At 41.7% G+C, this 15309-nt stretch overlaps 1 protein-coding gene across 2 annotated transcripts in view; it reads left to right on the top strand.

Annotated features, from left to right (window-relative positions):
* LOC109033602 (uncharacterized) overlaps nucleotides 1–15309 on the top strand; it is a 177207-nt gene that overhangs the window by 7865 nt on the left and 154033 nt on the right. Inside the window, exon 1 of one of the 2 annotated variants that reach the window (XM_019046289.2) lies at nucleotides 6058–6577. The exons of the other annotated variant lie outside the window; for it this stretch is intronic. The gene's annotated coding sequence lies outside the window, so the exon portion shown is untranslated. Of the gene's footprint in view, nucleotides 1–6057; nucleotides 6578–15309 lie in introns of those variants that run through there. 2 annotated transcript variants of the gene reach the window in all.

Below are 15309 nucleotides of genomic sequence, written 5' to 3' on the forward strand. Positions count from 1 at the left end.
CAAATTGAGGAGCAGAACACATTTACATCTTAAGTGACTCCTAAGAGTTCTAATTGACCCCCCTGAACGGCAGAAAGTAACCCCCTGAGGAGGGGGGCCTCGCCCCCGCCAAAAATTTCTCAGGATTCCTCTTTGGTCGCAAAATTGACGTCGATTCTCCAGAAAAAGATGGTTTCTCATGTAATCGACCCCGAGGACTCTAAATTTCATGTTCCCTGAGTTCCTCGGGGTCGATTACATGGGAGACCGTCTTTTTCTGCAGAATCGACGTCAATTTTGCGACCACAGAGGAGTCTTGTGAAATTTTTGGCGGGGGCGAAGCCTCCCTCCTCAGGGAGTTACTTTCTGCCATACAGGGGGTCTATTAGAACTCTTAGGAGTCACTTAAGATGTAAATGTGTTCTGCTCCTCAATTTGGATGCAATCAATTTGCGATTCGGAAAGGAGCCCCGATTTTCAAAATTGGGCCCTCCGTTTACTCCCCAAGGGGAGCTAAAGGAGCTTCGGGACCATGAAATTTGGATTTCTCAAGGTCGATTACCTCGGAAACTGTCTTTTTCTGGAGAATTTATGTCAATTTTGAGACCAAAGAGAAAGTATGGAGGGGGGTACTGTCCCCCTCTTTAAAGGGTCATTTTTGGGCCTTGGATGGTCCGATTTTGGATTTTTAGGGGTCAATTCCACGTGAAATTTTCCGTGCTTCTTAATTCTGATGCGATCTATCCGCAATTTGGTCGGGAACCGTGACTTTTAGCATCGTGACCCCCCCCCTTTACCTCCCAAGGGGGTGATGGGAGGGTTTCGGGACCACGAAATTCGGATTCCTTGGGGTCAATTCCCTATTCAACCCCGCGGTCTCTGACTTCGTGCGGCCTAAACCAACCGAGAAAAAGGCCTGGTACGGGTGGTCTGAAACACCCTGTATATTATATATTAAACTAGTCGTTATGACCGTCATATATTTAACTAGCCGCTGTGGCTCGCTTCGCTCGCCTCGCGTCTAGCCGGGGGCTCCGCCCCCTGGACCCCCGGGCACTCGCTTCGCGAGTGACTTACGGCTCGCAAGCGAGCCGTATTCCGTGCCGTAAATGCAAAAAGATGATAAAGTAATGTAATCCAAAAAGAACTCTTCTGAATACATGAATACCAGAGGCATTCCTTCCTAAATTAGTTTACCTGTTTTCAGTTCCGTAATGTTCTTCCTTGTAAATTTTCAAAAGAAAAACGAAATTACGCGAAATTGCCAAGAAGCATTATGGATAGTTTTCCTGTAAGGGATTTTTCTTCGGGGGGGGGGGGGGGGGCATTAACTGTGAGTTATATAAGGCGAAGTCCCTCCGGAATATGACAATGTAAGCCCTGCGCACTTGGTATTGGCCAGGAGGAGTAGCTCACTGGCGTCCTCCAGGACTCCAGCCAACACCACGCCAAAGCCACAGACTTAAACAATCATACGTCGGGTGGCGCCAGTAGTAGAGAAGTTTAGGACTTAAGAAAAGAGACAATTTCGAATGTTACATTAAAAAAAAGCATCTCATGCATTTGGCCATCATATAAATGAATGTATTTTCAAATGAATTTCGCGCAAATGTATGAGCGAACGGGGTACAAAAAGTATTACCTTATAAAAGAGGGATTTTCGGTTACTCGGCACTGACCGGCAAAATACATGTAAATTTGGAGTTACTCCTCCTAGTCGTTAGCTACTCACTCAAGGAACATTCTGCGTAAAAAATTCGAGTGAATTGTTTGAATGTGTAAATTATTAGACTCATTAATTAGTATACGCACTAAAAAGAGACAAACTTCATGCACAGAACGCAACAATCTCGCACATTTGCACCCAGAAAATATGAGTAGAAATTGTGTAGAACGTTTCTGGCGAAAACAGGTGTACAATAGCCTCGCACTGGGTTGGACACTAAAAAACCGAGGATATTCCGTAAAAAAAAGAAAGGAAAGAAAGTATGAATAGAAATTGCGGAATATCCATTCATCGACTGGCGCGGCCGCAAAAGAACGTATCTCGCGAATACAGAGGCAAAATAGTATCACTCAGTATCGGACACTCACAAATCGGAACTGTTCCGTGAAAAAAGAAAGAAAAATTGAGCAGATATTGTTAAGTACCCATTGATCAACTAACATAACCGTAAAAGAACGCCCGACGAAAGCAGATGAGCGATGGGCAACCTCTCAAAAAGTCGCGAGATTTCGAAATCTAATCAGTGTTGCTCTCGAGATGCAGGATGCAGCTAAGTTGGCAGCGTACACGAATAGACTGATTTTCGGAGCAACTCAGAGGAAGCAATTCAGTCCTGAAAACATTTTGTTTCCTGTTTTTTCCCACGGTTTTCCTTTGCTCTTCGATAAGATGGCTGATGTAGGGGTAACGGGAGGGACGAACATAATTCTGCAGTGGTAAGGAAGAACGCCGTATGAGTCTTCAGACGTTGCCAAATTTCCCCTGGAAAACCACTAAATTTCAGGAAAATTTTTGAAAATTTTGGATACTTTTGTTTTTAATTTGATCTAAAACGTCTGAAAATTTCATGGGGAACATATTCATAATTTTCCTCAAAAATAAACATTTTATCGAAGAAAATTTGGCAACTCCCGAATGTTCATATGTCATTCTTAGAATTGCAAACACTGCGCTTTAAAAAGGAGACCATTTTCGGTTTTCTTCAAAGTATTCGGACATAACTCCAATAAAAATACAATGAGAGGATTAGCGCGAGGTTTGGATGTCGCTCCCTGGTCGGAAAATCATGTTTTGACTCGTCTGCCGACAAAATCTCGTCAAAGCGTTCAAGAACAGCTAGGCCTGGACATGAGTCAGGAGACCAGGCGGCAGCAATAGATCTCAATTCGTCATCCTTTTTTCCCTTCCTGCTCGGCCTAGTGCAGCTCCAAAAAAATTGATGAAATTTCTCTCATCGGGTTCGATTTCAACTTTCTCAGTAAATTTACGCTCTGCTAAAAAAGTATATTACAATGAACTAAATTTCGTCGTGATATGTTGATAAGTAACGGAAATATCGTTCAGCAAGTTATAAATGCAGCAGTTGTGGTATCGATCTTAGTGTACCGTAGAATCATGTATTTTCATTATTTTCATTAGTTTGACCACCATTCTGCTCAAAATTTCACCGCGAATCGAAAAATATACACTGTAAAAACAATTTCCGAATGATAGAAAAAATTGCACTTTTACTGTCTTTAAATTTTGAGGGTCAGATTTTGTTTGGCATATGAGACAATAGGGCTGCGATCCCGTAGCGAGCAGTTTCGGTCTCGAGGGTTGTTAGACAAAAGGACGGGAAAACCCATGTCATCGCGCCGCTTCGACAGTTTTATGGAACCACGTAGCTGGGGCGGCTTCCTTTTATTCAGACAGAGCAGTGCTGAGACAGAGTCCGAGTTTGACCTTCGGCGTTGGGTGAAGGCTGTGTAGTAGTAATATGGAGAGGGGTCTATTTGCATCTCTCAGCGGTTTACACAGATATGGTTGAAAAATTGGAAATTCTCATAGTTTTGCGAGCATCTAGGGGCTAGAAGCTTTCAATCGACCCAAAAATCGTAAAAATCGCCCCGGTAGATCTCTCAAAATAGGCGTTACAACAGGAACATAACCAATTCCCGGGAACTTAAGGCCGGAGGGGGGTGGATTTGGCTTTAAGAGTGTCTCAGGAAGAAGAGTCTGAAAAATTTGGAAGTCTGACAATTTTGCGAGCATTTAGAAGCTAGGAGCTTGCGGTCGACCCAAAAATCGTAAAAATCGCCCCGGTAGATCTCTCAAATTAGGCGTTACAACGGAAACATACCGCAACTCTCGGAAACTTAAGGTCGGAGGGGGGTGGATTTGGCTTTAAAAGCGTCTCAAGCGAAAGAGGCTGAAAAATTTGGAAGTCTGAAAGTTTTGCGGACATCGGGACGTCAAGGGCTTTAACCAGAGTCAAGCATCGTCGAAATCGGTCCGGTAGAACTCCAGAAATAAGCGTTACAGTGAAACCCCCAACGATTTTATTTATATAGACTAGTCGTGATTAGCTCGCCTTGCGAGCTGGCACGTCTAGCCGCGGAGTGCCCGTGGACGCCTGTTCTTCGCTTCGCGATGAACTTGCGACTCGCTCCGCCAGCCGCCACGGCCCCACATAGTTTTTAACATTGATGAGAAGACGACATCTTCGTCTTAATGTTCTTTTTCACCAAATTTTAAAGAAATTACTGTTCCAGGAGCTAGGACCGCATTTTGGTGCGCGGCCCCCATCTTGGATTTTGAAATGTTGAGAATCTGACCAAAAATTCGAGTTAGGTTGGGATAATGTACCTCCTTACACCGAATTTCACTAAAATCGATGGATTAGGAGCCGAGTTAGCTTTCTTGGCCACGTTCGCCATTTTGGACTTTTGAATTTTGAAAATCTGACCAAAAATTCGAGTTTCTCGTCGAAAAATACCCACGGGTACGGAGTTTCACTAAAATCGATGGGTCAGGAGCCTCTTTAGCATTTTAGGTCACGGCTACAATCTTGGATTTTGAAAGAGGTTGTTCCAAAAACGCCCTCCCCCCCCCCCGGATTTGGCCCAAACTTTGCTCAGGTTTTGTACCAAGTGTCCCCGATGCTTGGGCAAAATTTCAGCCCCCTCAGATAAATAGAGGGGAGGGGGCAGGGGGGCGAAGTTCCAATTTTTTCAAAACTTTAAAAATCGATATCTCGCGAACGGTTTGAGTGTAAGTGTTGCAGTTTGCGCTAAAAAATGTTAAAAAATATTCCCTACAAGAACATTGATGCTGTTTGCACGGTTGCGTAATTTATCTTAGTCATAAATCGAATTTTTCGATTTTGTAGGTTCGACTTTTTTTTCGTTTTTCGCCTCTCCTCTCCATGCAATCGTTTCTCTCTGAATAAAAACCTGTTGAGGTAATTCTCCATATAATTCTGCATCTACCACATTTTTTTTGACCAGGAGGAAACGATTCGTTCTTGAGTTATAGCGATTTTTCTACGCGTTCCCGGTTACGCGCGGGCGGCATATCGGCGGCGCTCCATCCCGCGCGGGCGAGACAGAGGTTGTTTCGCCACTAGGGCCTTATATTCATGCTGTAGGCTGTAATTATCGATATTTTCTCCTCCCCCACCTTTCCCCTCCAATAAATATTTTTTTATACTTCCTTATACAGGGTGTCCCAGACCACCCGTACCAGGTCTTTTTCTCGGTCGGTTTAGGTTGTGTCTACGAAGTGGGGGACCGCAGAGTTGAATAGGGAATTGACCCCAAGGAATTCGAATTTCATGGTCCCGAAACCTCCCATGCTCCCCTTGGGAGGTAAAGAGGGGGTCACGATCCCAAAAGTCGGGAGACATTTTGACTCCCCCTTTTACTCCCCAAGGGGGCTGGGGGGGGCCTCGGGACCATGAAAATCGGATTCCTTGGGGTCGATAACGTGGGATATCATCGTTTCCGGAGAATCTACGTCAATTTTTGACGAAAGGGAAATTAAGGAGGGGGCCGCTATCCCCGTCTTTAAAAAATCATTTTTGGGCGTCAATAGAGATTTTGGATCCTTACGGGTCAATTTCGCGTGACACTTTTCGTTCTTTCCAATTTCAATGCAATCAAATCACAATGCTATCAGGGACCCCGACTTTTGGGATCGTCACCCCCTCTTAACCCCTCAAGGGGGCCATGGGAGGTCTCGGGACCATGAAATTCGGATTCCTTGGGGTCAATTCCCTATTCAATCCTGCGGTCCCCCACTTCGTACTACCTAAACCAAACGTTCAGTAATCATCCGCGGATTACTGCGCTGCTGATGCCTGAGCCGAAAAACTAAAAGATCCAAGACGGAAATAGGCGACCCCTCCCCCATTCGTATCCATAAGTTTCCCTGTTCCCGCTGCACAGTTTCAGCCGTGGCAAAAAGACCGGTTTCCGGTTGCTGGAACGGAAACCAGTCACCTGTTGACGTAACGGTTGCCACGGGAGTTGCCTCTCGTAACCCGCTGCACCTCTGCACGGGGCAGGGACCGGGCCGGACCGCGCCGACTGAGAGTCGGACGTAGATTCGCTAACCCAGTCTCGTGGCTTGGCGTCTCGTGTCATCTTCGCCTAACCGGTTCCGCGTCAGACGCAGACTCGCGCGCGAAAGCGCTACGTCCAACCGGCTTCCCAGGACCTTCGTCGCTCACCCTCAGTTTCATATCCCAATTGTTTAAAGAAAAAAAGAAAAGATAAGGAAAAAAACCAATTGCTCCAGGTGTACCAAATAGAAAACCTCCCGCCCCAATTGTATCCCGAGCTCTTTAAGCTTCCTCACCTTGTAACAGTATTTTTCGTGTCGTTCGAATCTAAAGCTCGACCATTTGATCATTTTCGTTCTGTCACTCGCAAGCAGTGGACAAATTTGTAAAGATTTAGGCCTCTGGATTTAAATTCGACTCTTAAAGTTGCATGGTTGAAGTTCGAGATTTTGTGGTGCGATCAAGCGGTTACTATTTGTTCTGTTTTTTAAACTTTATTGTGTTGTTGTGACTGTGCAAGTTTCTACATCGGATTTGACTGCTACCATGTAAGTATTCTCTTAAAATACAAAATTGGGGAAAGGGGAGGGGGGTCAAATGATGTATTACAATTATTTCATGGAACGCAGGAAATTAATGATGCTGCGCAGTTTGGATCTTCTGATAAAGGCTGATAAAGGGGTTTTCCAGTTTTTCTTTCTTCTTCTCCTTTCCTTGATGAGGGCACATGCTCTTTTTGTCAAAATTTTTCCGGTCAGACGCCTTGATCCGTCGAAATACCATGTAAAACTTACCTCCTTGATTGTTTCATGCCGGGAGGAATGGGGGGGGGGAGGGTCCCATGTGCATAATGGGCATTTGCTACTTCTTTTTCGCCTACGTCAAAAACGACCATAGTAAATATCCCCCCAACACCCACCGCTAGTTTGTATGTTGTTATTGTTGGTTTTTTTTGAGGCGTTTTTTTAGCTCTAAGAGTCCCGAGGGTAAATTTGCAGTTTACGCACTTTTCCGAATTATGAATGAATTGTTCTCAACCAAGGTTTTTTAAGCTTCTAATGAGTCAAGAAGGACGATTCAACTTGCGGAAAGAAGAAAATCACGCGTTTTTAACTTTTTTGTAAAAAAATAAATATCGTTGTTTTGCTCCGTTTCCACGCGTAGGATGGACAAATTACTGTGGGTCGCGCTACCCTTTGGTGGTTGCGCAGCGCTTTAGGTGGTCAACTACGGAACTAATGTTTCGGTAGGTGTCAATTTCTGAGGGCTATTTGAATTTTGCGTGTTTGCGTTTTTCTGTTGGTGTGAATTGGTGCTGAGAAATTTCATTTTTTGCGAGTTTGCGTGTTTTTGTTGGTGTGAATTGTTTCTGAGAAGTTTGATTTTTCGCGTGAAAACCTGCAAAAAATGATACAAACCAAAAATCAGAATTGCAATACAAACCAAAAATCAGAATTGCAATAGAAGAATTTCATTGGTTCGATCTGCTATTTATTCGATTTTTTTTTTTTCAGAATTTCAGCTTATTTAGAAATCTAGACTAATTTAACCTAACCTTACCTAACCTAACCTAACTTACCCGAGCATTGCCTTACGTAGCCCAACCTAAGGTAACTTACCTGACGTAACTTAAGGTTAATCTTCAGCTGTAGTTCCGAAAAAATCCACCACGTCGCGCTGCTAAAATCCGACTCTGAAATCAGTGATTATTTAAATATCACAATAGGTATCTTAAATTCTAAGACTCATAAGTTCTAGCAGCATACGTCTGGAATCCTTAGAAACAAACGCGAGCTTTGAAAGTCTAATAATAAAAGCTGTAAATTGATCCCAGTTTCTCTTACGGGATATCTGTAAGTGCGAGAGAGACAGCTCACGGTGGGAGAGAGATATCTGCCAACTGCTGAGAGCAATCAAGCGCGATTGGTTGCATCAAGGTCATCATGCTTAACCCTACTTTTTTCTGGGATCAAATTGCAGAGCTTCAGAAATGACTTTTCACGTTGTTTTTAGGGTCAATAGGAAGAAGAATGTTATAGCTAGAACTTATTTATCTTCGATTTAAACAGAAATTCCTTCAACTTTTATAAAAGCTCAAGGACTCACGTGGTGCTGTACGGACTCTAAAACACAGCGGTGGCGCCCCCTGCGCGGAGAAATTTCTTACTTCACGCAGCTGTAGATACACCTTAAGGTAACCTAACCTACAGGACTACAAGTTAGGTTAGGTTACCTTAAGTTACGTCAGGTAAGTTACCTTAGGTTGGGCTACTCAGGCTTGTGGATATTGCGTTTAGGTAGGGATTACGGTTCTGAAGTAAGTGTTTTCCAATTTAAAAAATAAATTTCAAACAATTTCTCAGCACCAATTCACACCAACAGAAAAACGCAAACACGCAAAATTCAAATAGCCCGCAGAAATTGACACCTATCGAAACATTAGTTCCGTAGTTGACCACCCAAAGCGCTGCGCAACCACCAAAGGGTAGCGCGACCCACAGTAATTTGTCCATCCTACGCGTGGAAACGGAGCAAAACAACGATATTTATTTTTTACAAAAAAGTTAAAAACGCGTGATTTTCTTCTTTCCGCAAGTTGAATCGTCCTTCTTGACTCATTAGAAGCTTAAAAAACCTTGGTTGAAAACAATTCATTCATAATTCGGAAAAGTGCGTAAACTGCAACTTTAATTACGGGTCCGTTAGACACATGGGAAGATTATTTCCCTTTTCCCTACGCAAGAAAAATTATCAATTAGGTTTTCATGATGGTGTATGAGCGGATAAGAGCATCTGACTGGGAAAACCTCGTAATCTGGAACAAACAAAATATTCTCAGGCATGCCGTGGATAAAATCGTATGTATTTTTGGCAGCTAAATTCGAAAATAACCTTTTATTTCCTCTGCTATCAAAATCCCTCCCCCTCCCAAACTTTTGAAGGGAAGTCAAAGGAACTCCGGGACCATGAATTTCGGATTCCTTGATGTCACTCCACTAGCATACCATCTTCTCGCGAAGAATTTGCGTAAATTTTCCGACCAATGAGCAAGTGGTGGAAAGGGCACCGCCCCCCTATTCAGTGGGATACTTTTGGGCGTTGAGTGGGTAAATTAGAATTTCCAGGCGTCAATTAAAGTTTAAATTTGTTGCTTTTTATTTCAATTTGGATGCAATCCATTTGCGATTTGGAAGGCAGTCCCGACTTTTAAAATCCTGCCCCCTCCGTTTACCCCCCAAGAGAGGCTAGGGGGGCTTTGGGACCATTAAACTCTGACTTCTTGGGATCGATAACCCATTATACCGTCTTTTTTCGGAGAATCTACGAGGTGGCTACTGTCCTCCTCTATAAGGAAACACTTTTGGGCCTTAAATGGCCCGATTTTGGATTTTTAAGGATCGATTTCTCGTGAATTTTCCTTACTTTTCAAGTTTAAAGCAATCGAATCGCTATTCTATCGGGAACCCCGACTTTTAGAAGCGTAACGTTCCTTTTCTCTCCAAGAGGGGCTGCTGGGGTTCGGGACCATGAAATTCGGATTCCTTAATGGTGTCGACTCCCAATCCAACCCCGCGGTCCCTGACTTCGTACGACCCAAACCAACCGAGAAAAAGGCCTGATACGGGTAGGTAATCTGGGACACCCTGTAGATGATCAGTTTTACCCGGGATGATGAGGACAATTAGATTGATTTTCATCGATCTGAATCGGTAAAATTTACTGTATAAGTACAAAGTTAGGAATATCAGTTTTGAAACTAATAATGGACATTACACGAGAGAAAAACATTTTCAACCTGGACCGCTACCGTGGCGAGGTTAACAACAAGGTCTGCAGGTGATAACTGTCAAAGGTTGGCAGCAACCTCGTCCAACCCAAAGTTGTCAACTTTTATTCAGATTCCCGGGCTAATTATTGAAATAGATAGACAAAGCTATACACGAAGAAGACAAAGGGAAAGTGGAGCGACCCTATTGGTTGAAACGGGTGGCTCTGATAAAATAGAAATGATAGGCACACTAACTAACGGCAGCCCGCGAGGCACCATTCATCCATCATTTTTCAATCTAGACATCACGTGTAAGTACCTACCTAACAACCACCCGTGTCAACCAGAAGGACCCCTCGATTTTTCCGTTTTCTCCTTCACATACTTCTCTGTTTGTTGTACCTATTTTCCAAAACTTTGTCTACTGCCTTATGCATCGCTTTGTCTATTTGTCTAATCTGCTACTGACTTATTGAAACATTCAGAAAATGACGTCGACTGCGGCAGCTGCTTTAAGAACTTGAAGTTTGAAACGAAACTCAAAAGTCGCGGCCGACCTAAGCGACCAGCTCGACAATAAAGATGTTGCATGTGTGAGGAATTTGCGATTTGACTATAGATTTTAATGTAAAAGTTCGCGAGAAACACGATGGTGCCACTGGTTTACTCTGAAATCAACTCCCAAGCTCAAAAAAAGCTCTCAAGTTGAGGTCAAAATGGAGGAGATATCCCACGCTATCCTCAGAGTCCACCTCTACATCAAAACAAACTCTCTATGCAAAGATACTGAGCAAATACATTGACAGGGCTGCCACTTTAATTGGGGACTGTTGGAAGTTTGTATGGTTTCATTTCAATGAGAAGAGTCGCAGATTCAGATGGATAAAGTTTATTCAAAACACAGCGGAGAGCGGACATGACGAAGAAGGAATGGAAGGGCAAAAGTACAGAGAGGTAGTGACTGCTTGATAGGGTGGAGCGTTTTTGGGTTTTTTTTTTCATTTTGAAAATGGACATAGCACAAAAGTTGCGAAATGGTCTAAAAATAACGCCTGAATTTTCCTGAATTTTTTCGTCAACGTTCAGGCCTCCCGGATTGACGTTGACGTCAAAATTATCGGAAAATCCAGGTTTTCTGACGATAACTTGGCAACAATGGCAAATACGACAAAAATGCATACAATGAAAGTTGTTGGAAATTAAATTTCCAACAAATCACTTTCTTATCGTTTTTTCTGTAAGTCCAACCGTTTTAGTGTAAAATTCGAAAACCCGTATTTTTCCGGAAATTCGGCACAAATTCTCGTTCAGTCCGGGAGAAATACGGGAAAAAGAGAGGTAACTCGGAACAAATTGCGTGATAGAATATTCCTACAAGAATACCATCATCGGGTTGGCCTGAATAACACAACAACAACAAAACATACAAAATCTTTTCCACGGCTCCACCGCGGAACACCCCTTAAAATGCCTAAAATTCAAAAAGGCGGCCGTGTCTAGATTATCCAGCATCAAGGTAATTTAAAATGTGCATCTCGTGTGGTATGAGGTGTCCATTCCTATGTCCTTTTAGTCGTAAATTTCAAATATACTGTCAAAAAAGTCCCTGGTCAAACGGGGTGCATCAAATTCAGGATGGCGGCCAACTTTGAACGGCAGGAGGGTATGTTTGTCCCATATTCCTTCACATCCCCCCTGATAGTTTGTCCTCGTGTGATAAGTTAAGTGAGGTATTTAGTTCCTTAAAGAATAACGACAGCAAAATTCTCAAACCAAGTATCTCATTTGCAATATTTGAAAATTCCAAGAATTCTGCAACATCGCAAACCGTTTTCGTATGCTTTGGTTGTTTCATCGTAATTTTGGTCGTAAATTTCCAGTGTAACGTGATGAATACCATCTGGTTAATCGGGCTGCCCAAAATTCAAAAAAGACGGATAAGTTTGAAGGGTAGGACGACTTAAGCAAGTTAAATAATGACGCAATGAGTGAAGAGAAGTATTATTCCCTGTGTAATTTTGGTAAAATGTGAAGTAAAAAATTAAGTGGAAAATGAATGGTCAAACAGGGCGTCAGCTCAAATCCACGATGACTGCCAGTAAAAGGCAGTGGTGTTAACCGGAGGTGTAGGTATAACTAATGCTGAAAGGCATTATCTAAACGGTGTTTGCGTGCAACATAGTTCCTTTCAGCATTGCGTCTTATTTTAAAATATGCTTTAATTATACATCTTCGAAAATAAGGTACCGATTTCCGTGTAAGTAATATCTGCGTTTAAAATCCTGTTATTCCCTCGGAGAACCAAGATTCTTTTTATTCGAAATAGGAATAAAGCAAAGCAGGTCACGTGAGAATCATGGCGAAATACCTAAAAAAAAAGTTAATCTCTAAAATCAAAAGTTGACGACACAATTGTTCAAAAAATATACTGAGGAACATCATCTGGTGGTATGAATCATCAATGTTTTCATTTTTTTCATTCTTTTTCTTTTATTAATAGGTAATTCTGTTGTAAATATCAGTTTCTCTTTGAATTGTACATTTATTTGGACTGTATTTTGCAATTTGGAACTATAAATTCTGCCTCGTCTGGAAAAACACTTATGTTCATAGGGATACTAATGGCACATACGTTGTTTTTGAACCGGGCTGGAATTTATAATTCTAATTTGCAAAATGTAGTCCATTTGTAGTGTCGTTTAATTGGTTATTCGTATGGAAATAGTCACCATCCTCAATTTCAGCTCTTATTGAGGAGTAATAATAATTGCGAACATTTAAGAAAACTGTTAGATTTATTTTAAAAATTTTTTACTATCACACTTTGAAATTTTCTGTTCTGTCCTTTAAATTTAGAAATCATATCCCATAATCGGAGGACCCTGTACGATTATGGGGCATTTTCTGCTGTAAATTTAAAATTTACGACCAAAATTATTTAAAATCACCAAAAACATTGCGGCATCTTAAACCCTGGTAACCTGCGGATTCGGCCTGAATTCTCAGTTTTACGCCTCCTGACCAGGTGTCATTCATCGGATCATAGAAAAGATCTTATAAATGACAAATTAATTTTGGACCGCTAATCAAAATGCTAAACCTATATTATTCAGAGATCGTTAGCTTATTTTCAATTCAAAATGTAACACACTAATCAAAATTTCAAAGATACCCTCCCGCAATTCAAAGTTGGCCGCCATCCTGGATTTGATGCACCCCGTTTGACCAGGGACTTTTTTGACAGTATATTTGAAATTTACGACTAAAAGGACATAGGAATGGACACCTCATACCACACGAGATGCACATTTTAAATTACCTTGATGCTGGATAATCTAGACACGGCCGCCTTTTTGAATTTTAGGCATTTTAAGGGGTGTTCCGCGGTGGAGCCGTGGAAAAGATTTTGTATGTTTTGTTGTTGTTGTGTTATTCAGGCCAACCCGATGATGGTATTCTTGTAGGAATATTCTATCACGCAATTTGTTCCGAGTTACCTCTCTTTTTCCCGTATTTCTCCCGGACTGAACGAGAATTTGTGCCGAATTTCCGGAAAAATACGGGTTTTCGAATTTTACACTAAAACGGTTGGACTTACAGAAAAAACGATAAGAAAGTGATTTGTTGGAAATTTAATTTCCAACAACTTTCATTGTATGCATTTTTGTCGTATTTGCCATTGTTGCCAAGTTATCGTCAGAAAACCTGGATTTTCCGATAATTTTGACGTCAACGTCAATCCGGGAGGCCTGAACGTTGACGAAAAAATTCAGGAAAATTCAGGCGTTATTTTTAGACCATTTCGCAACTTTTGTGCTATGTCCATTTTCAAAATGAAAAAAAAAACCCAAAAAAAACTCCATCCTATTACTTGAGTCACCGGTGTACAACACCGATTTACATTAAATGCGGAGAATATGAATCTAGCATTCAAACAGGGACTCCACAACTGAAAACACGGCAACCTTGCCAATGTAGTTGCTCCCTATCTTTGCATGAGAGTTTGTCTTGATGTAGAGGTGGACTGTCAGGTTAGCGTGGATATCCCCTCCATTTTGGCCGCAACTTGAGAGCTTTTTTTGAGCTTGGGAGATGATTTCAGAGAAAACCAGAGGCACCGTCGAGTTTCTCGCGAACTTTTACAAAAAAATCATCAGTCAAATCGCTGATTTCTCACACATGCAACATCTCCATTGTGTTCATTTAATAGGTCAGTAGCAGATACCTAAGCGGAAGGAACTAGATCCTGACCCCGATGAGCCTGAACCACGTAAAGGCCCTGTAACACAAAAAATATCTAAAAATGTTTGATCTATAATGCTTTCTCTTGTCAATTTGTTTTAAGTTGTTAAAATGTTGTTATGTTATGTGACTTTCCCGTCAAGGGCTAAATCTTGTTCAAATTTGTTGTAACTTGCGTGTGACAATTTCTCCAATAAATCAATCCCTAGCAGATTTAAGAGTCACTTTTTACTTACACTTTACTTTTCACTTATTCTCCGCACAATTTTATACAGAACACCCGGTACCGCCGAATTATATATTATTTTGCGGCGGCACGGTACCGCCGAATAATCACTTCGTTTGTTTAATCAGGGTGGGCCAGAAGTTCCAGGACAGTCGGCTAACTTTTGAACGGATCGAGATAGATGAATGAAACTTTGGGAATGTTCCTATCTCAAAGGGGTCCATCTTTTGGGGGGTCAAAATTTTGGTCCCCCCTAAGGGAGAGGGCGGGGGGCCCCCAATTTTTTTCAAATGACAACCCCTACCTTGTGATACCTCATTCGAAAGACTATAAAAAACTACGAATTTTGGCGCAAACCGCAGATCAATATCTTAATTTTTGACAGAGTTATGATAGGGTCAAAGGTCAAATTTGACTTATTTTCAAAAAATCACAACTCCGGTTTAAATTATCGTAAAGAAAAAAATAAAACAAGAAAATTTTACTAATTGGTGTTCGCTTTTTTATAAAAATTGCATAAATCACTTCGAACTAATTTTAAAGGGGGGTTCGGACCCCCAAATACGTCAATTTAAAGGTCATTCAATTTTCCCGCGAAATAAGCCAATTTCCCCTGGATTTGCCTCCACATTATCTCAGTAAGGTCAAAATCAGTTCAACATTACGTTGGCAAGTCCCCAAATTTCAGGAAAAGTTTAAAAAAAACTCAATTTAAGGTAATTAAATTTGACCGTTCATATTGCGTTTTTGTAACTTTTCCTGAAATTTGGGGACTTGCCAACGTAATGTTGAACTGATTTTGACCTTACTGAGATAATGTGGAGGCAAATCTAGGGAAATTGGCTTATTTCGCGGGAAAATTGAATGACCTTTGAATTGACGCATTTGGGGGTCCGAACCCCCCCCCCCCCCCTTAAAATTAGTTCAAAGTGATTTCTGCAATTTTTACAAAAAAGCGAACACAATTTAGTAAATTTTCTCGTTTTATTTTTTTCTCAAGTCTCTCTCAGTCTTTTTCTCAAAAAAAAAAAAAGGATACGGCG

Source organism: Bemisia tabaci, chromosome 1, assembly GCF_918797505.1.
Source record: "Bemisia tabaci chromosome 1, PGI_BMITA_v3".
NCBI classification, from domain to species: Eukaryota; Metazoa; Arthropoda; class Insecta; order Hemiptera; family Aleyrodidae; genus Bemisia; species Bemisia tabaci.